The sequence below is a fragment of the Spermophilus citellus genome (genome assembly GCF_964194105.1).
Source record: "Spermophilus citellus genome assembly, chromosome: 1".
NCBI classification, from domain to species: Eukaryota; Metazoa; Chordata; class Mammalia; order Rodentia; family Sciuridae; genus Spermophilus; species Spermophilus citellus.
This window is the reverse complement of record NC_138182.1, coordinates 115,889,886-115,913,982: the sequence shown is the minus strand read 5'-3', so window position 1 is coordinate 115,913,982 and position 24,097 is coordinate 115,889,886.

Here is a 24,097-nt window from a genome sequence, read left to right as displayed (position 1 = left end):
TCAAAAATGCATGGATCCTCATCTGAAGGACACAAATGGATGCCTCAAGCACTGTGATGCCTCTTGGATATAGAAGCAGGAAATGGGTGGCTGTAGATTATCCTAATTCTGCCAGTTGCCACTGGTTCTTACAATCTCTGCACCAGACTTCAACTTGAAGAAAGGAAAGCTAAGAGAGCTGACTGGAATTCTCCTATTTACTCGTTTTTTTCCTTTTAAATTGTATGTTTTCTCCCTCACTTTCTCTTCCCTTTAACCTTTCCAAAGAAACTCATAAAAGTGGGAGCTTGTCTTTTTCCATTTCCATCCTTCATATGGATCTTTGCCACTCTTGTTGCCTGCCAATGTGACAGAGTTATCTTAGAAATATCATTTCTTCCTCTTAGTCCTTTGTGTTCTTCCCACATCTCAAGAGACATGCTCAGAATGAAAGTGAGATTGATGCTTGCACTTAATCTGGTTGTGTCTTGAAGTGCAGGAAGCAGCTGTGGTTCTTGCATATTTCCCCAAAGGATACCTAATGAACAGCTCAAAATCATGTCGTCTACAGACCAGGATCATTGGAGTCAGCTTAGAATGTAATGGACATGTAGAGGCAAAGACCTGATGAGTCAGAACAAGAGTTTGAACATGATCTTTAAGGGATGATTCCTTAAAGTTCCAGAGTTCCAGTATGAAATTTGTCAGCTTCTATTCTTCTATGGCAATTTGAATGTAGCTTTGGATTCCTCCCAAAAATCTTCCATCAAACTAAAGTTTGGAAAGATCTGTAATCTCTCCACTGTTAATTTTAGATACCTGTAGTTTAGGAAAATGCTCAATTACCACTCATATTTCCTTCTACTTTTACATGTGCTTTTTCTGCCCTATAATTTGCCTTAGGGTGTAGCAACAAGTTTCAAGTCATTTCATTATATACATGCCTAATCATTTAGGGTAACTGAACTTAGTTCTGTGGAAACAGATCTTCAGTCCTCAATTTATTCCTAATCGTGTATAAGTGAGGAAGGGTGGGGAAGTTTTATTCTCTCTTTCATAAAACTTTTAAACTGGAAACACGTAAATATTTTCCAGATTTTGAAAATCCTTTTCTTTTTCTTTGAACAGAAATATAGTTTAATGAGTTAATATAATGTATTCCCTCTTTTTTTCCTAAGAAATTTTGTTTTTTCTTTTTTTAATGGTTTTATTAAATGGCAGTGGAATGCATCACAATTCATATTACACATACAGAGCACAATTTTTCATATCTATGTGTGTATACAAAGTATATTCACACCAATTCATGTCTTAATACATGTACTTTGGATATAGTGATGTTCATCACATTCCACCATCATTTCTAACACCCTGTCCCTTCCCTTCCTCTCCCACCCCTCTGCCTATCAGTAGTTCTTGTATTTCTCTCAGGCTACCCCTCCCTACTCCAGTATGAATCAGCCTCCTTACATCAGAGAAAACATTCAGCATTTGTTTCTTTGGGATTGGCTAACTTTACTTAGCATTGTTTTCTCCAACACCATCCATTTAACTGCAAATGCCATGATTTTATTCTCTTTTATTGCTAAGTAATATTCCATTGTGTATTTATGCCACATTTTTATCCAATCACCTACTGAAGGGCATCTAGGTTGATTCTACAGTTAAGCTATTGTGAATTGTGCTGCTATAAACATTGATGTGGCTGTATCCCAGCAGTATGCTGTTTTAAGTGTTTGTTTATTGACCAAGGAGAGGGATAGCAGGTCAAATGGTGGTTCTATTCCCAGTTTTCCATGGATTCTCTCTACTGCTTTCCATATTGGCTGTACCAATTTGCAGTCCCACCAGCAATATATGAGTGTACCTTTTTCTCCCACATCATCGCCAACACTATTGTTGTTTATAATAGCTGCCATTCTGACAGGAGTGAGATGGAATCTTAAGAGTAGGTTTGATTTGCATTTCTCTAATTGCTAGAGATAATGAACAATTTTTATATATTTGTTGATTGATTTTACATCCTCTTTTGAGATATGTCTGTTTAGGTCCTTGGCCCATTTATTGATTAGGTTACCTAGAAAACCCTCTTCTGTTCCATTCTCATCTGTAGGTGGAATTTCCCACCCTCTCCTGACTACCACTGATTCTTTTCTATTTGTTTTTGAATGTGTGTACTCACTGCCTTTGTCAGTCTTCATTCCCTCTTCTTCCGTCCTTTTCCTTATTTCAAATTTATCTGTGAGAGAAGCATGTGTCAAATGCAACTAACAATACAATTTCTTTAGCAAATACACTAAATTCAACCTGTGGCTGAAACCCAATGAGATACACTAGTTCTTACATTTGTTTGTCCCTACTAGTTATTTAATAGGCACATTCCTTGAAGAAGTACTGTATACCAGTGCTCCTATTTTTTGGCCATTCTCTTTCCAATACAGTTTGTATCCTGTGTTTCTTACCTTCTCCATGTCCATTTATTGTCTTTGTGCTTGGATCGAACTTACTGGATACACCAGCAGCACACTCCTCTCGAAGTTGCTCAGAATCACTCTGGTAAAAATAATGACAATAATGAGTTTTATATAGATTTCTGCTCCTCTCTTTGAAAATCATTCTATTTATAGTTATGATGTCACTGCAATTGCAGATTAGACCATTACATTTTCTGCATTGATATTTCCACATGAGACACAATTTCACATGCAGTCTAGGTGAAACTAAATTCTGCTCTTTATCTGGCTACTGATGGGGAAAATCAGGAAGAAAGAAAGAGGAAATTTGTTCCCTTACAACAAACTAACTGATATGCATATATCCAAAACAAGTAACACCAGTGCTTAATTAGTAAACTCTGCATTCTCCCACAAAATAAATATAAAATTTGTTTAAAGTGTTTTCTTGAATTAGATTTGATGTTATAGAGATACAACATTTTGAACAATGAAAGGCCAATTGTTTGTTTGCTTAAATATGATACTTGATATGATAAGAGACTTTCAAATGGGTCATCCTGAATAGGAAGAAAATATTCTTGCACTTGTTTCATTTGAGTCTCCAGAGCCTTCCAAATATGCATCTCATTGAGCAAAATATTCACATAGTCAAAATTTCATTTTAAAAGAACAGTGATTCAGTAAGAAGATGTGTCTGTATTTTATGCACACCAATGAGCACACTCTATTTTTTTTTTTTTAGAGAATGAACACATTTCATTGCAGAAAAAACTAAAAGGAATTTCAAAGAAGTAAGACAGTAGCACAGCATCATGCTATGTTTCTTGACTAACTACTTTCAGAGTTTGGACCCAGAGGTATGAGATACAGGTGTATGGCTGCATAATGAATAAGTCAGGCTGTGTGCAAACACTGGAAAGCCACGACAGAGAACCAGTGACCACTTGAAACATAGAAATCATGGCTTTTAAAACAAAATATGCATTCCTAGAAGAAATAGTCTGCAGCTGTGCCAGTGAAACTAGCAGAGTGTAAGCAGAAGCTCCTCCTCTCCTATTTTGTCTCTCTTTAGTCCCATCACTTTCACTCAACTTCCTTTTAAAAATACATTCCAATAATTGTATTATGACCAAGGCATTTTTTTTTTTTTTTTTTTTGGTGGTTAACCTTGTTATTTCCTACTCCATCTCTTCATTTAGCTCTGTTCTAGAGATAATTTAAAACATACATTTCATGTACAGTTAATACATGTTTGTTTGGTTTTTTTTTAATGCTGTGATGGTTGTTGGAATTTACTCTCTCCTGACAGGAACAAACCATAAACTTTACGAGAATCAAATAGACATAGAAGCCACTGGGTAGAAAAAGTCTGGTATCTGGGAATTTCCATCAGCAATCTTGCTGGTTTGAGACTGCCCCCTACGTGTGACTTCTTACACAGCTCCATCAGGTTCAGCACTGCACTGGAGATGGGTTGACCAGGTGAAGCCACACAGCCACACAGCCAGATTTGGGTGTGGCCACTATGCTAATCAACCTCTTTGCTGCAAGACACCTACCACACCAAAAAGAACATTCCTCCTGTTTCCATGTGCAGTGGTGCATGCCTGTAATTCCAGTGGCACAGGAGGCCGAGCAGGGGGATCATGAGTGCAAAGCCACTCTCAGCAAAGAGTGAGGTGCTAAGCAACTCAGTGAGACCCTGTCTCTAAATCAAATAGAAAATAGGGTGGGGGATGTGGCTTAGTGGTCTTTCGGCCCTGAGTTCAATCCCTAGTTCTCTCTCTCTCTCTCTCTCTCTCTCTCTCTCTCTCTCTCTCTCTCTCCTTCTCCCTTAATTGAAGAACTGGAGACATTTTCTAGTTGCTCAGCTGCAGCTCCACTGAAATTGGGGATCCATTTAAGAGCCTGCTTCACCTTTCAAACTTAATTTCTGGCTCCAGCTCTTATTTCTCTACTATTTATTTCAGACCTTCTTTTTCTCAGATGGCTTTTACCCTCTGAGCAGAAACTACCCTTGCAGTGAGATGGAGGCTCTGTGATACTCTCCCCTTACAGTGATACTTGTAAGTGTAAGTAGCATGTAAAATATGCTCATTTTTCAGCTGTGATACTTAGATATAAATCTGGCCCAGGAAACATCCCAAAGAGAAACTTGCACACTAAAAGTACCCACATGAGACTGTGGAGTAGAAATCCATTCAAACACTTGGGAATTAACCACCTACTAACACAGACAACAGGAAACTAGAGGAAAAAGTTACCTCCAAACTTTCATGATTTCCCCCAAATTGCATACAATGAATTAGGTCTAACAACTAGATAGATAAGGTAAATATGATTAATAGTTGCATTGATTTCTTGAAGGATAAGGACATGAAATAGATAGATATTGTTTGCATAAACAGAAAAGTTCCCATCCTGAATTATTCTGATTCCATTAACAGGTAGTTTTGTGTCTCATTTGAGTCTGGTATCTGTCTCAGTAAAGACACTGGAATCCATGGAGAATGACATCTCTAACCTTGGCATGGATGACAGCTAATGTAAAATTAAATGTTTTCACATTAAATGGGAATGAAGCTGTTTTTACATGAATGGTTTCAGTGGTCATTCCATTTATGCATGTTTCTAGATTCAACTGATTATTCAAAATTCTCCAATTTATTAATCACCAGTTAAGGATGTCACACAGATGAAAATGCAAATGTTTTTGGAAAATATTAATGCAATTGCTTGCATAAAGTTTGTCTGGCATCCACCTTGATTGCTAAAGCTATTTTGATATTGATGACCAGTTAACTTCTCTGTACTTAAATATTCAATTACTATGTTTGGATTCCCAAAGAGTATTGTAGTAAGTCACTTCAATTGGCCTAGTTTAATGTCTGGAAGCAAGAAAAAAAAATGATCAGGAATTAAATTGACATATGTGCCTACCTTTTGCTGGTTATATGCAGTATCATCCATATCATGAAGCCTCTTATGTTCTACGTTGGATGATCTGCCCACATGTGACTCTGCTGACAAATGCACAGATAAACTACTTAAAAAATTCATGTGAAAGACAAATTATCTAAATAAAAAGGAAGAGTACTAATAATCATATAATTTTATTTGCCCAGTTATATTTTTATTGAAGTTTTACTTTAGGAGAATGTATGTCATGTGTGAAACTTTTATTGCTGTTTGTGTGTGGGCCTGTGTATTTTACCCAGAAAATTATGTATCCTTGGCAAATACTATAATGCTTACTTTAGATCCAAAGTCTTTATATTAGGAGACAGGGTGTCTGTAAAATCCATGGTTTGCTGGAAACCCTACAGGGGTTTGCCTCAGCCTATCAAGTACCTGCAATTATGGATGTATGCCTCTGAACCCCATGCATACTGACATCATTGAAGAATACTTTTACTGGTCCAATACCTCAGAAAACCACTTAGGGAGACAATAGGTATTCACCATGTATGATACCTATAATAACTCACAACTTGATCCATTCAACTTGAATAAAATTTTACAGGAAAAAAAAACAAATTTCCATGTAAACAAAAGTCATCACACTGTTTTCTCTTTGCTCAATTATTAAATTTTAAAACTCTATTGTACTTCATTGTGTCCCAAATAAATGATCACATTTACACCTTAATAAAATGAATTCCATATTATTTTTCTGTTTTACTTTCCCTTTCTTTTCATATTTTTTCTCTTAAAATTGTGTCTGTCTTGCAAAACATCCATGATTATAGATTATACCTGTTATTCCCAACATAAACTTGGGACTACCTAGGACATATTTCAGTTTTTGTATGGGATAATAAACACGTGAGCTGTAAAGTATTCATTTTCCTAGCCAGTCATCAGTTATTGGATATGAGGGGATTGCTTTTATATCATGTTACTCTCAACAGTTTTATTTATTTCCACCTGTAATTGAATTTGTGGTAAGAGCTAGAGGAGAAAACAGGGGCAAGGGATAAAGACTTCTAGAGATAGAGATGAATGGAGACTTCAAAAGTGAGGTTATCTGCCAGAGGGAGGAAAAGCTGAGATAATTAAAGGCTGTACATAGACACAGGGTTTAAATGGAACATGCTTGTCTGACTATATAGGGATTGGCAAGGAGAATGGTCAGAGGATATTGCAGGCAGAGACAGGGATCAAATACACAGTGAGGAAAAATTTGTATTATGAAAGATTCCTGAAAAAGTTAAGATGCTTGGACATCCATGTTTTAAAGAGGGCTGATGGTCATATATGCAGTATATGCATAAATAGCAGAACCAACCTCAATGCAACATGCAGGTGAGTGAATGGAGATGAATAATGGCATGTGAGTGAATGGAGATGAATAATGAGAAGGCAGTAGTTTACTAGGAAATTGATGCAGGCCTGACTGGATGGCATTTTTCTCAAAATATAGAAAGTAGAAAAATTTCAGTGAGATGTATAGAATCATTTTTAATTAAATGAACAAAGAAAGAAGAGATTCTGTTACTCATGTTTACAAATGAGATGCATAATACAGTGCAGGAACTGTGAATGTTGCTTCCATTTAGCATGTAGTTTCTCCTGAAGCAATGTCTTCCTGTTTTGAGAGAACTCATTTAGGAGCTTGGTGTAAAATTTTCTGAAATCTGATTTACAAACCCACATGACCATTATAAATGTCTGTGGGAGAGGATCAGTGAGAGATCAACTGCCCAGCATGGAAAAGAATCCAGTTCAGTGCCAAGCATTGAGAAGAATATAACAAACCATATCATAGGAATATGGGCAATCTCTTGCTGCTATGTGCAAGTTTATTTTTGATTTAGATCATTTAGTCCAAATTCCTGGAAAGAAGTTTCTCCAGCAATAATGGATTCATTTTATAGGAAAGGAGTAAAATAAATTACATATGATCATACATTGCATCCTTTCTTGCTATAGACTGATCACATCAGTGGTGAAGGGCATGAACAAAAGTAAAGCATGAAACAAAACACAAAGTGTTGTAATTAGTCCAAATATGAGTTGTCATAGTAGAGTTGACATTCTCTTTTCCATGGATTTGTTCTGTGTCACAGACTGATACTGACCTCCTGGATTCAGAAGAAACAATTGAAAAAAAATTGAGAAAACAAAAAGTCAGTTGTTTGAAAACATAAATAAAATTGACAGACCCTTAGCTATGCTAATGAAGAGAAGGAGAGAAAAAACTCGAATTATCAGCACATGTGATGAAAAGGGTAATATCACAACAGACACTACAGAAATACAAAGATAATTAGAAATTATTTTGTAAATGTATACTCCAATAAAATAGAAGACATTGAATGCATTGTCAAATTTCTTAAGTTATATGATTTGTCCAGATTGAATCAGGAAGATAAAGACAAGTTAAACAGAACAATATCAAGTGAGGAAATAGAAGATGCCATCAGAAGATTACCAAGCAAGAAAAGCCCAGGACCACAGGGATACACAGCAAAGTTCTACAAGATCGTTAAAGAAGAATGAATACCAATGCTCTTAAATTTATTTCAGGAAATAGAAAAAGAGGCAGCACTTCCAAACTCATTCTATGAGGCCAATATCACCCTGATTCTAAAACCAGGCAAAGATACATCAAAGAAAGAAAACTTTAGACCAATATCTCTAATAAATATGGATGCAAAAATTCTCAATAAAATCCTGGCAAATTGAATACAAAAATATATCAAAAAAATCCTGCACCATGATAAAGTGGGATTCATCCAGGGATGCAAGGTTGGTTCAACATATAGAAATCAATAAATAATAAATAAATCAATAGACTCAAAGATAAGAAGCATATGATCATCTCAATAGATGCAGAAAAAACATTTGACAAAATACAGGACCTCTTTATGTTCAAAACACTAGAAAACTCTGGGTATAATGGAAACCTATCTCAACATCATAAAGGCTATTTATTCTAAGTCTCAGGCCAACATCATTCTAAATGGAGAAAAATTAAAGGCATTCCCTCTGAAAACTAGAATAAGACAGGTATGCCCTCTTTCACCATTTCTATTTAAATAGTTCTTGAAACACTGGCCAGAGCAATCAGACAGATGAAAGAAATTAAAGGGATATGTATACTTAGATGACCCAAAAAACTCCACAGAAAACTTCTAGAACTAGTAAATGAATTCAGCAAAGTAGCAGGATATAAACTCAACACCCCAAAATCAAAGGCATTTCTGTGTATCACTGAGAAATCCTCTGAGAAGGAAATGAGGAAAATGACTCCATTTACAATAACCTCAAAAAAAAAAGATACTTGGGAATCAATTTAATGAAAGAGGTGAAAGATCTATACAATGAAAACTACAGAACCCTAAAGAAAGAGATCAAAAAAGACCTTAGAAGATGGAAAGATATACCTTGGCTTCGATAGGCAGAATTAATATTATCAAAATGACCATACTATCTAAAACAAATACCATATCTTCATTCTCTCAGGCATATCAGTTCTACCTCTGCCCCTTTAAGCTCTTTTTAAATTTAGAGAGGAAAGAAAATCAGCCTCACATTCCAACTAACCACTGTAATGACTCCAATCTGGGACACATAATTTTAGCACTTTTAAATATATTTTCCTCATGAATTTACAAAAGTATTTTGAAAAATGGATGCAAGCATCAACATCCACATGTTGTGGCAATCCTCCCAACACATTGTGGAATATCTATATATATCATGTGTGATTAGTTTGTTATCCTTTCAAAAGTTTCAATATATGTTTTCTAGAGAAGTTGTACCACAAAAGTTACCTAATTTGAAGTTCCATGTTTCCATCGTCAATTTTGCTCTTATTGGAAGAGAATCTTCTATTTTGTTCATATGCTTGATGTGCATGGAGAAAAGATATGATATATATATATATATTAGATTTGATCCCATCCAGCATGCATTTAATAATGTAACATAAATATAGAAGATGAATTTTACCTTGAAGTATTCACATAAACCCCGATGAACTGAAAAGAGATTGAGATATATGCTCAAATAAGTCTGAATATGCAAAGGGGAAGGAAGGGAGGATATGTGGAGGCAGGAAAGATGGTGGAATAGATGGACATCATTACCCTAGGTACTGTATATATGGTGTGACACTACACTGTGTATAACCATAGAAATGTGAAGTTGTGCTGCAACTGCATAGAATGCATAAAAATGTATTCTGCTATCATGTATATGCCTAATTAAAATTAATTACTTTCAAAAAATCTGAATATAACAAAACTATTCTCATTACACACTAAATGAATATGGACCCTAGTCCTCGTAGTTAGCATTGGTGAAGACTACTTTAGCTTTAGGAATCCTCTTTCATTTGGGGGATTTATGTTGAGCAATGACAGAAGACTCAAATGTACTAAATCAGAATCAGGAATATAAGTTTCAGAAAATTTGCAGTTAAGTTTCCAGGGGTAAAATCACTTTTGCAATGGCCCTTAATAGAATGCTGGAGATGCAGTATGCTGGAGAGCATAGTGATCTGTTTTCAAAAGAGGAAAAAAAGATTCTGAGAAGTGCAATAAGGAAACTGAGTTTAAAATGTGACAGGACATATCTCCAGTGAATCCTATCAGAATCATGTAATACACTTTAGTATAAGTATGCTTCCTGTTCCCTCATCTGCCTCATAATTATCAAATCCAATGTTGCTATGAGTTTTGGGGGACAAGGTATAAATGTGTGCACATCAGAGAGAGTTTTCTGAACCAATTAGCCCAGATATGTGTGTTTAGAATAAAAGGTAATACACATATTGCACATATTCATGTGAAAACTGGTGTACCTTCTTTTCCCAGAATCCCTTGTTTAATCAATAATTACTTTCTTTTTTTGCCCTCTCCTGGGAAGACAGTGGTTCCTCATTCATGAAAAAAAATATACAGTAAAGCTACAGTGTTCAGACTAGACAATATGAGGCACTTTTCCAAAAATAAAAGTGTTCTGAAAGTTTGTAGAATTATCAGATATCAATAGACTAGTGTGTTTCAAATAAATTGGTTGAGGGCTGGGATTGTGGCTCAGTGGTAGAGCACTCACCTAGCATGGGCGGGACCCAGGTTCGATCCTCAGCACCACATAAAAATAAAGGCATTGTGTTGTGTCCATCTAGTAAAAAAAAAAAAAAAAAAAAAAAAAAAAAAAGATTCTCTCTCTCTCAAAAAAAAAAAAAAAACAAATTGGTTGATACACAAAGAGTACTATATTGGTGTTTGAGGAGCAAACTTCATAAAAGATTTCTGATTAAAAAATGAGTCTGATGTGGCTGATCTTGACAGCTTTTCAAGTAATTGCACGAAAGTCCCAGATGAGCACAACATTTGCTTTTTAGAGTTCAGAATATATCTCAGCAATATGGTGCATTCCTGGCATGTCCAGGGACATGGTTTCTCATAAATCACCAATAAAATTATGAAATCAAGAATATTAAGGATGATAATAAGAATAACAAGTATGGAAATATTAGTGTCCTTTAAAGCAATGAATGCTTCAAAAATGCAACACGGCTCATCTGAATGACACATATGGATTCTTTACACACGGTGATGCCACTGGATACAGATGGGAGAAATGGGTAGCTGCAGGTTACTCAGATTCTTCCAGTTGTAACTTATTCTTATCATCACTGCTTGGGATATTGAGTTGAAACAGACAAACTGAAAAGAACTGATGAGAATTCTCTCACATTCCTCATACTTCCTTGCTAAATTCTATGTTACCTTCATCACATTCCCATCCCTTTAGCTTTTCCAAAGGAACCCACGGAAGTGGGAGCTTGTCTCCTTACATTTTCCATTTTATGTGTGGCTCTTTGCCATGCCTTGTGGCCTGTCAATGATACAGATTTATCTTAGAAATATCTACTCTTCACCTTAGTCTTTGGGTCCCTCCCATATCTAAAGAGACATGCTCAGAATGAAAAGCAAGATTTGTGCTTGCACTTGATCTTGGTTGTGTCTTGAAATGTAGGAACTGATAGTGTTTCTTGCACAGTTCCCAAAAGGATATCCAATGCACAGCTCCAATTCATTTTTTCTACAGATCAGGATCATTTGAATCACCTTAGACTATAATGAACATATAGAAGCTACGACCTGCTCAGTCAGAACAAGATCTTGAACATGGTCGCCAAGAGATGATTCCTAACAGTTGCAGAGTGTCAGTGTGAAATTTGTCCTCTTCTAATTCCTCTAGGTTAATTTGAATGTATCTCTGGATTCTTCCCTCAAAATAAAGTTTAGAAGAATCTTTAAGCTTTCCAAAGTTAATTTTAGATACCTGTGGATTTGGAAAGTGCTCAATAATAATTACTAGTCCTTTCAACTAATCAATTTGCTGTTTCTGCTCTAAAATTTTGCCCTAATGAGTAGCAACATGTTGCATGTCATTAACTTGTACACCTGCCTAATCATTTAGGGTAAGTGAACTTATCTCTGTGGGAATAGGTCTTCACTGCTCAATTCATTCCCAACTGTGAGTAAGTCAGGAAGGGTGTAAAAATTGTACCCTCTCCATCATTCAACTTTGGAACAGGAAACTCACAAATTCTTCTCAAACCTTAAAAACCCTGTTCTTTTCCCTTCTTACATGTTGTTGGAATTTCCTACGCTCTCCTGAGTACCACTGGTTCTTTTTTGTTTTTATTCTTTTTGACAATGTGTACTCACTACCTTCATCAGTCTTCATTCCCTCTTTTTAATGTCCTTTTCCTTATTTAAATTTACCTGTGATAAAAGCATGTCTCAACTGCAACTCACAGTTCAGTACCTTTAGCTGTCCACCCAATTTAACCTGTGGCTGAAACCTAATGAGATACTCTACTTCTTACCTTTTTTTTTTTTCTTTTTTTTTTTAAAGATAGAGTGAGAGGTGAGAGAGAGAGAGAGAGAGAGAGAGAGAGAGAGAGAGAGAGAATTTTTAATATTTATTTTTTAGTTCTCGGTGGACACAACATCTTTGTTGGTATGTGGTGCTGAGGATCGAACTCGGGCCGCACGCATGCCAGGCGAGCGCGCTACCACTTGAGCCACATCCCCAGCCCACCTTTTTTTTCTTAATCTTTACTACTTATTTAATAGGCACATGTCTTGCACAATTAGTATATACCAGCACTCATATTTCTTGGCCAGTTTTCTTTCCAATGTACTTTGTATCCTATGTGGTTCTTACCTTGTCTAAGTTCACGTATTCCCTTTTTTGTGCTTGCATTGATCTCAACAGATTGAGAAGCAGCACACATCTCCTGATATTGCTCAGAATCACTCTGGTAATGACAAAAATGAGTTACATATAGATATTATCATCACTCTTTGCACATCCCCATATTTACAGTTGTGCAATCTTTGGAGTTAGAGATTAGATCACTACATTTAGTGAAATAATATTTACTTATAAGACTCGATCTTATGCACTCCAGATGAAGCTGAGCTCTTCTCTTCATCTAGCTACCCATGGGGCAAAACCAGGAAAAAATGAAAGAGGAAATGTGTTCTCTGACAACAAGCACTGATATACATATATTCAAAGCATCTCACATCAGTGCTTAACTAGCAACGTGTGTATTCCTCCAACAAAACTCTTTTGAGACTGGAACTTGATGTTATATAGATTTGACATTTTAAACATAGGAGGGTTAAATTTTTTAAATTTCTTTTTTGCTTGTGTTTGGACATGATTCATTTATTTGATTGATTGATTTTTATGTGATGCTGAATCAAATCCAGGTTTCACACATGTGAGGCAAACACTCATCCCTGAGCCACAACCTTAGCCTGGGAGAGTTAAATATTTAATGTTAAAATATGATATTTGATGTGATAGAGATTTTAAATGTATCACAGCAAGTAGGAAGAAAATACTCTTGGAATTGTTTAATTTGATTTACCAGAGTCTTCTAAAAATTAATATATTTCAGCGAAGTACTTACTTCATCAAAATTTGAGTTTCAAGGAAGAGAAATTTGGAACAAAAATGTGTCCACAATTAATGTGGACAAAGAAAAACACTGCATTTGGGTAGAGTATGGGAACATCTTCACTGAAGAAAGTCTTGGGATTCCATGGAAGCAAGGCTCTATTTAATGATGAGTATTTTCAGAGATTGGAGCCAGAAAAACTGGTGTATGGCTGCATAATGAATAAGTCAGGCTGTTTGGAAATGCTAGAAAGTCATGACAAGAACCAGTGACCAGATGAAGCACAGAATCCATGGCTTTTAAAAAAAATGCATTCATTGAAGGAATAGACTGCAGCATTGCCAGGAAAAGCTAGCAGAGTGCAAGTAATAAATCTCTCCTCTCAAAGGCTGAGGAGAATCTCACTAACACAAGTAAAAAATGGGAAAAGCAAGAGATACACAGTTCTTAAATCATGAATTACAAAATGCCCACTAGAAGTCAAGGAAATATCATTCAAAACTGCATTGGCATTTCATATGCCCCCAGTCAGAATGACATATTTCAAGTATTCATATAATAAGTGCAGTGCAGGATGTGGCAGGAAAACTAATCCTAGACTGCCAGACTGAAAATTAAGACCTCCACACTGCAAAGCATTATGGAGATTCCTTTAGATTCTAGGAATATGGTCCAGCTTTCCCACTCCTTCCAATTAACCCCAATGTATGAATCAGAATGCACATGTGATATATGAACTTCAATATTTTATAGTACAAGTCACATTTATAGAATTATGGAACTAACTGATACCCATCAACAAAAGAATGGATTAAAGAAAACACACGGAATATTCAGCACTGATTTTCAGCAAATTAGTTATTCTTGATAAACCACTATGGCAAAATGATTTCACATATTATGTATTAAAATACTGCCTTAAATGTCTTTCAAACATATAAAAGTTAGAGCAGCAAAGTCTTATTAATTGTGTAAAAATTTTTTTAGAGAGAAAATAAGAAACTAATAGAGATTCCTCTGAACACAAACACAACATTTTCAGCAGAGGAGAGACTTGGATTTTTGCGTGGATATCAAGCAAATTTCAAAATACTGCCCAAAATCCTGGGCAGAGTTAGACTGTGAGTGCAGGATACTTTTATCCCTGGTTACCTCACAGAGGCTTTTTTCCTGGGATAACTGAAACAACATACATTCCTATTTCAACTTCTAAAATCAGATCAAACCATGGTACAAAACAATGGTTGGGAGGCACCCAAAGGAAGAATTAGGGTGGGTTCTAATCTGAGACCAGAATCCAAGACCAGATCTGCTGAGAGGCTTCAGTAGCTGGATCTTGGACCCGTGGTCTGCCAAAGATTAAAAAGTCATGGTACTTTCATTGAAATATGTTGTTTGAAGGTCTCTGATAGCAAGTGCCAGGGCAATGGCTGGTAGGAAACTGGATGCATGCAGAAAACACACATGACGATCCACACCAGGGATGGTAAACAAACTCAGCTGAGAGGCATTTAGAAATTTGTTGGCTTTTCCAACACACTGGTTTTTGTAGACACCCTTCTGGTGATTACAATGAAATTCTCAGAGTAAACACCTTGGAGAAGAGTTTCATTGTGTAGTAACTCTGTTTGCTGGATCAGAAACCACTGCAGGTATTGCAACTCCTGAATGCATAGCCAACTCTCCTTGCAGAAAGGTGAAAGTTTACCCTGATCCATTGATGTCAGGATAGTGATAATCAGGAATGGGATGGAAACTCTCATCAGGAATACATGTGTTTTGCCTGTTGGACAGTTATTTGAGTAGAGGTCCATAGAACACTACCTCTTTAAATGGTTGGTGAGAACAATGACAGTGAAGGAGACTATTTGAGAAATCAAGTGATGGAAGTGCTGGGAATTGTTAGGTACAATGGCATTTTCCTACAGTTCCCAGAAGAAATTGCAGATTCTCCAAGCAGGTCATGACTGCCATGCTCCAATAGCTTGTAAGAAAACCCCTCAGATATATGGACTCTTGCCCACCTCTACATCACTGATTATAGGAGCCCATCTTTAGAGTCTGCATTGCTCACTAGAGTGTTTGTCAGTAAGTATCCATGTTAGATGGGCCCACATCCCTGTGTACATAAACAAGTACTAAGGGTGAGGATTTTCTCCAAATTGTGAATTTCTCTCATTTCTCTGGGTGAGGTGGGGGCCATTTAGTATCTGAGGTCAGCTTATTCATGGCAATAGCAGGTTAGGACATTTGCAGCTAAAGCAAACAAAGAAAGAGGGTTTCTAAAATTAGAAGTCCTGCACAGAAATATCTCCTAACATTAGTATAAGGGAAATCTTAAGCTTTTTTAATTGGTGTTCTTGATGTGTTTTTGTCTGCTATTGGAATGGGGTTTTCACATTATTTCATTTTTCACCTACAATCTTATTTTTTTTGAGAATTTCATTGCTCTGTGTGTGTGTGTATGTGTGTGTGTTTGTGGGTTTGTGTGTTCACTATGAAGTGACCAGTTTACCTCTCATTTTAAATTTTTTCTTTCCAATTTGAGTTCATTTCCCCTCATCTCCTCTTTGGCCTTCTTTATTCCCACCTCTTTCCTTCTATTTTAAAACAAGCCCTAATAATTATATTAAAACCAAGGCCTCTTTTGATTTTCCAGGTAAACATTGATATTTCCTTTTTCATCTCTTCTTTTTGTAGTGTTATATTCTATTACAGGTGACAAGTGTTTTGCTATAAACCGTGATCATTTGTGTAGTTCATTCTGTGACCTCAGAGAAATATTGGTGAGTGAAATTGGCATGTGCAACATGCTGGTGTTCACTCCTGATACTCAGATATAAACCATACCCAGGACACAACCAAAGACAAATCTGTACACTACAAGGACCCTTGTGTAATAGTGTAAGAGAACCCATGCAAACGCATGCGAATCCTTTACATACTAACACAGATCATATGAGATCAGGAGGCATATTCTCATATTATCTATGTTAGATCATATGAGATCTAAATTTCATAATTTAGATTATTTCATAATTTAGATCTTCAAAATTTCATAATTTCCCCAAAATGATATCCAAAATCTTTAGTCTAACCTCACATAAAGAGGTAAGGTAAATATGTTTCATAATTTTATTGATTTCTCACAGATAATGGATCGGAAATATATATTATTTGCACATTAGCAGAAAAGTACCCATCCTGGAGTGTTTTGATACAACATGAAATTTTGTGCCTGATTTGAGCCTGCTCCCTCCCTCCATGCAGATGCTGAAATCCATGGAAAATGAAATCTTTAACTTTGGCACAGATGACAGGTAATGTGAAATTAAATGTTGATCCCTTGGGAATGAAGTTGTTTTTACATGAATGGGTTCAGTGGTTATCGCATTTATGTATGTTCATGATTTCAGCTGCTTATTTCTAAGTCTCTGACTTATTGCTTCCAATTTATGGATGTCACACAGAGGAAAACACAAACATTCTCAAAAATATAGGCACAATGCTAACACAAAGCATATGTGTAATCCACTTTGATCTCTAAAATTAATTTTTATTATTATATATTAATTAATATAACATTTCATGTCTTAACATCTTTTTTTTTAAGAAGAGAGAGAGAGAGAGAGAGAGAGAGAGAATTTTTAATATTTATTTTTTAGTTTTCGGTGGACATAACATCTTTGTTTGTATGTGGTGCTGAGGATCGAACCCGGGCCGCACGCATGCCAGGCGAGCGCGCTACCACTTGAGCCACATCCCCAGCCCCAATGTCTTAACATCTTTATACTTAAATATTAAATTATGATGTTTGAATTCCCAAAGAATGTTCTATGAGTTCAATTCACTTGGCCGAATTGACCTTCTATAAAGAAGAAAAATAAAAGTAATTGTGAATTTGACATGTGCATACCTGTAGCTGACTGTATTTAGTGTCTTCAAGACTCTGTTGGTCTTCTCGTGACAACTTGCCCAAATGGGACTCTGTTGACAAATGTACAGATTTACTTAAACTACTTCAAAATAATGTGAATGTCAATTAATCCAAGTAAAAATGAACAGTAGTAGTAATCCTATAATTTTACTTTCTTCAAGTACCGTTTCCATCAAGCTAAATTTAAGGTGAATATATCTTATTTTTGGAATGTTTATTGCTGTTTGCATGTGGGCCTGAGTATTTTATACAGGGACATGTATGTCCTTAGTAGAACTATGGCGTTCATATCAAATTCCCTGTCTTAATATTTAGAGACAGGGCATCTGTAAATACTAATGTTGGCTTGAAACCTGACAGGGATTTATCATCAGCCTTTCAAGTACCTGCAATTACACATGTATCCCTCTGAAGCCAGTAAATACTGACATCAATTAGTAGTAATTTTAGTGATCAATGCATCAGAACACCTACAATTGGGGTGTCACCATATACAATGCTAAAATAATTTTCCGGTTGATCTATTTTTGGTGAAACTGAATTTTACAGAAAAAGATTTATATTTCTGTGCTCGCTTCGGCAGCACATATACTAAAATTGGAACGATACAGAGAAGATTAGCATGGCCCCTGCGCAAGGATGACACGCAAATTCGTGAAGCGTTCCATATTTTTACAACATGAGAAAACAAGGGAAAAAAGGATTACAAACAATGCAAGACTACTCAATTCTACAGGAGGACATAGAAACTTCAGAAACAGGTATAGGGAAAGAACTCAAGGCATACCTAACTCGAATGGAAAGGAATATTAGAGAAGACATGAGACAGCAAGTCCAAGAAATAAAAATATATTTTGAAAATGAATTAAACAAACAAATTCAAATGGCAAAGAACGAGCTCTACCAGGAGATAGAGATATTAAAAAAAAATCAAATGGGCTGGGAATGTGGCTCAAGCGGTAGCACGCTGGCCTGTCATGCGTGCGGCCCGGGTTCGATCCTCAGCACCACATACCAACAAAGATGTTGTGTCCGCCGAGAACTAAAAAAATAAATATTAAAAATTCTCTCTCTCTCTCTCTCTCTCTCTCTCTCTCTCTCTCTCTCTCTCCTCTCTCACTCTCTCTTTGAAAAAAAAATCAAACAATAATCCTAGAATTACAGGAAACTATAAACCAAATTAAAAACTCAAACGAGAATATTACAAATAGACTTGATCAAGTAGAAGTCAGAACATCAGATAATGAAGACAAGGTTTATCAACTTGAAAAGAATATAGTCAACACAGAAAAGATGCTTAAATCCCATGAGCAATCTATTCAAGAGATATGGGATGTCATAAAAAAACCAAATCTGAGAGTCATAGGGATAGAAGAAGGCACAGAGATTCAAACCAAAGGAATGGACAGCATATTAAATGAAATAATTCTAGAAAACTTCCCAGAGATGAAAGATGGAATGGATTGCCAAATCCTGGAAGCCTACAGGACCCCAAACATTCAAAACCATAATAGACCAACCCCAAGACATATAATTATGAAGATAGCCAACATACAGAACAAGGAGAGAATATTAAAAGCTACGAGAGAAAAGAGGCAGATTACTTTCAGGGGTAAACCAATTAGGTTAACGACAGATTTCTCATCACAAACTTTGAAAGCGAGAAGATCCTGGAATAACGTATTTCAAACGCTGAAAAATAATGGATTCCAACCAAGAATACTATATCCAGCAAAATTGAGCTTCAAATTTGACAATGAAATTAAAATCTTTCACGATAAACAAAAGCTAAAAGAATTTGCAGCAAGAAAACCAGCTCTGCAAAGCATTTTGAACAAAACACTACAAGAAGAGGATGTGAAAAATAGTGCCCAAAACTAACAGCAGGAAGTATCTCAGTAAAGGGGGAGGAAAATAACCAAAAAGCAAAACTAACCAAACTAAAATAAATAAATAAAGAAGCATGACTGGAAATACAAATCATATCTCAATTGTAACCTTAAATGTTAATGGCCTAAACTCACCAATCAAGAGACATAGGCTTGTAAACTGGATCAAAAAAACAAATCCAACAATATGCTGCCTTCAAGAGACTCATATGATAGGAAAAGACATACACAGGCTGAAGGTAAAAGGTTGGGAAAAATCATACCACTCACATGGCCCTCGGAAGCAAGCAGGAGTGGCCATACTCATATCGAATAAAATCAACTTCAAACCTAAGTTAATCAAGAAGGACAAAGAAGGTCACTATATACTGTTAAAAGGAACCATCCACCAACAAGACATAACAATCATCAATTTGTATGCACCCAACAATGGAGCTGCAACGTTCATAAAACAAACTCTCCTCAAGTTCAAGAGTCAAATAGACCACAACACAATAATTATGGGTGACTTCAACACACCGCTCTCGCCATTAGACAGATCCTCTAGACAAAAACTGAATAAAGAAACTATAAAACTCAACAGCACAATCAATAATCTAGACTTAACCGACATATATAGAATATATCAACCATCATCAAGTGGATACACGTTCTTCTCAGCAGCACATGGATCCTACTCAAAGATAGACCATATATTATGCCATAAGACAACTCTTAGTAAATATAAAGGCGTGGAGATAATACCATGCACCATATCTGACCATAATGGAATGAAATTGGAAATCAATGATAAAAGAAGGAAGGAAAAATCCTACATCACATGGAAAATGAACAATATGTTATTGAATGATCAATGGGTTATAGAAGACATAAAGGAGGAGATGAAAAAATTCTTAGAGTCAAATGATAACACAGACACAACATACTGGAATTTATGGGACACAATGAAAGCAGTTTTAAGAGGGAAATTCATTTCTTGGAGTTCTTACCTCAAAAAAAGAAAAAACCAACAAATAAATGAACTCACACAACACCTCAAAAATCTAGAAAAGGAAGAGCAAAACAACAGCAAATGTAGTAGAAGACAAGAAATAATTAAAATTAGAGCAGAAATCAATGAAATTGAAACAAAAGAAACCATTGAAAAAATAGATAAAACTAAAAGTTGGTTCTTTGAAAAAATAAATAAGATAGACAAGCCCTTAGCCACGCTAACGAAAAGAAGAAGAGAGAGAACTCAAATTACTAACATACGGGATGAAAAAGGCAATATCACAACAGACACTACAGAAATACAGAAGATAATTAGAAAGTATTTTGAAACCCTATATTCTAATAAAATAGAAGATAACGAAGATATCGATAAATTTCTTAAGGCATATGAATTGCCCAGATTGAGACAGGAAGACACACACAATTTAAACAGACCAATAACAAAAGAAGAAATAGAAGAAGCCATCAAAAGACTACCAACTAAGAAAAGCCCTGGACCAGATGGGTATACAGCGGAGTTCTACAAAACCTTCAAAGAAGAATTAATACCAATACTTTTCAAGCTATTTCAAGAAATAGAAAAAGAAGGAGCTCTTCCAAATTCATTCTATGAGGCCAACATCACTTTGATCCCAAAACCAGACAAAGATACTTCAAAGAAAGAAAACTACAGACCAATATCTCTAATGAACTTGGATGCAAAAATTCTCAATAAAATTCTGGCGAATCAAATACAAAAACATATCAGAAAACTTGTGCACCATGATCAAGTAGGATTCATTCCTGGGATGCAAGGATGGTTCAATATACGGAAATCAATAAATGCTGTCCACCACATCAATAGACTTAAAGACAAGAACCACATGATCATCTCGATGGATGCAGAAAAAGCATTTGACAACGTACAGCATCCCTTTATGTTCAAAACACTAGAAAAACTAGGGATAACAGGAACTTACCTCAACATTGTAAAAGCTATCTATGCTAAGCCTCAGGCTAGCATCATTCTGAATGGAGAAAAATTGAAGGCATTCCCTCTAAAATCTGGAACAAGACAGGGATGCCCTCTATCACCACTTCTATTCAATTTAGTTCTCGAAGTACTAGCCAGAGCAATTAGACAGACAAAAGAAATTAAAGGCATAAAAATAGGAAAAGAAGAAATTAAACTATCGCTATTTGCGGATGACATGATAATATACTTAACAGACCCAAAAGAGTCTACAAAGAAGCTGCTAGAGTTAATAAATGAATTCAGCAAAGTGGCAGGTTATAAAATCAACACGCATAAATCAAAGGCATTCCTATATATCAGCAACAAAACTTCTGAAATGGAAATAAGGAAAACCACTCCATTCACAATATCCTCAAAGAAAATAAGATACTTGGGTATCAACCTAACAAAAGAGGTGAAAGATTTATACAATGAAAACTACAGAACCCTAAAGAGAGAGATAGAAGAAGATCTCAGAAGATGGAAAAATGTACCCTGTTCATGGATAGGCAGAACTAACATCATCAAAATGGCGATATTACCCAAAGTTCTCTATAGGTTTAATGCGATGCCAATCAAAATACCAACGGCATTTCTTGTAGAAATAGACAAAGCAATCATGAAATTCATATGGAAAAACAAAAGACCCAGAATAGCAAAAGCAATTCTAAGCAGGAAGTGTGAATCTGGAGGTATAGCGATACCAGAGGTCAAACTGTACTACAAAGCAATAGTAACAAAAACAGCATGGTACTGGTACCAAAACAGGCAGGTGGACCAATGGTACAGAATAGAAGACACAGAGACTAATCCACAAAGTTACAACTATCTTATATTTGATAAAGGGGCTAAAAGCATGCAATGGAGGAAGGATAGCATCTTCAACAAATGGTGCTGGGAAAATTGGAAATCCATATGCAACAAAATGAAATTGAATCCCTTTCTCTCGCCATCCACAAAAATTAACTCAAAATGGATCAGGGAGCTAGATATCAAATCAGAGACACTGCATCTGATAGAAGAAAAAGTTGGCTACGATCTACAAATTGTGGGGTCGGGCTCCAAATTCCTTAATAGGACACCCATAGCCCAAGAGTTAACAACCAGAATAAACAAATGGGACTTACTTAAACTAAAAAGTTTTTTCTCAGCAAGAGAAACAATAAAAGAGGTAAATAGAGAGCCTACATCCTGGGAACAAATCTTTACCCCCCACACCTCCGATAGAGCCCTAATATCCAGAATGTACAAAGAACTCAAAAAATTAAATAATAAGATAACAAATAACCCAATTAACAAATGGGCCAAGGACCTCAACAGACACTTCTCAGAGGTGGACATACAATCAATCAACAAGTTCATGAAAAAATGCTCACCATCTCTAGCAATCAGAGAAATGCAAATCAAAACCACCCTAAGATACCATCTCACTCCAGTAAGATTGGCAGCCATTATGAAGTCAAACAACAACAAGTGTTGGCGGGGATGTGGGGAAAAAGGTACACTTGTACACTGCTGGTGGGGCTGCAAAATGGTGAGGCCAATTTGGAAAGCAGTATGGAGATTCCTGGGAAAGCTGGGAATGGAACCACCATTTGACCCAGCTATTGCACTTCTCGGACTATTCCCTGAGGACCTTAAAAGAGCGCACTATAGGGATACGGCTGCATCAATGATTATAGCGGCACAATTCACAATAGCTAGACTGTGGAACCAACCTAGATGCCCTTCAATAGATGAATGGATAAAGAAAATGTGGCATCTATACACAATGGAACATTATGCAGCACTAAGAAATGACAAAATCATAGAATTTGCAGGGAAATGGATGGCATTAGAGCAGATTATGCTAAGTGAAGCTAGCCAAGCCCTAAAAAACAAATGCCAAATGTCTGCTTTGATATAAAGAAAACAACTAAGAACAGAACAGGAAGGAAGAGCATGTGGAAGAGACTACAGTAAACAAAGACGAATGGGGGGAGAGAAACGGAGAGAGAAGGGAAAGCATATGGAAATGGTAGGAGACCTTCAAGGATACATAAAATTATAAGAGGCTATGAGGGGCAAGGGGGAGGGAATCAATAAAAAAAAAAAAGATTTATATTTCTATGGAAAAAGGAGGCATCAGAGTTTTTACTGTTTCTTCTTTCAAATATCATAGAAAAAATCCATTGTTCATTATTTGTCATGTCCCCCCAAACTGATTACATTTACACATTGATCAGCAAATTTCATGTTGTTTTTTAATTTACTTCCCCCCCTTTTTTTTTTGGTTGTTGCTGTTGTTCATTCTTTACATTAGGAATCACTCTGCCTTGAGAAATATCCATGATTATGCCTGTTGTTCATTGCATAAACTGCCCCCCCAATGGGGTTACTTCATTTCTGAAATGTGTATTAAACATGTTACCTGTAAAGTCCTGTTTTTCCTATCTAGTCTATCAGTTCTTAGACTTGAGGGGACTATTTTTACATCAAGTTGTAGTCAACAGTATTTTTTGTTTATTCCACCCACAATTGTGTTTGTGGTAAGATCTTGAGGAGAAAATAGGAAATATATATTATTTGTACATTAGCAGAAAAGTACCCATGGTTTCTTTTCTGGAGATGGAGATGAGCAGAGACATCAAAAGTGAGGTTATGTCCAGAGGGTGGAAATGCTGGGCATGTAAGGCTGTACATTGAGAAATAGGGCTTAAAAGGGAACATGTTTTTATGGAGATATAGTGATTTGTAAGAGGAATTTCAGAGGACATTGCAGGCAGAGAGAGGGACCAATATACACAGTGAGGAAAATTTGTATTATGAAAGATTCCTAGGACAGTTAAGGTGCTTGGACATCCATGATCTAAAGAGGGCTGATAGTCATATGTGCAGTATATGCATAAATAACAGGACCATCCTCAGTGC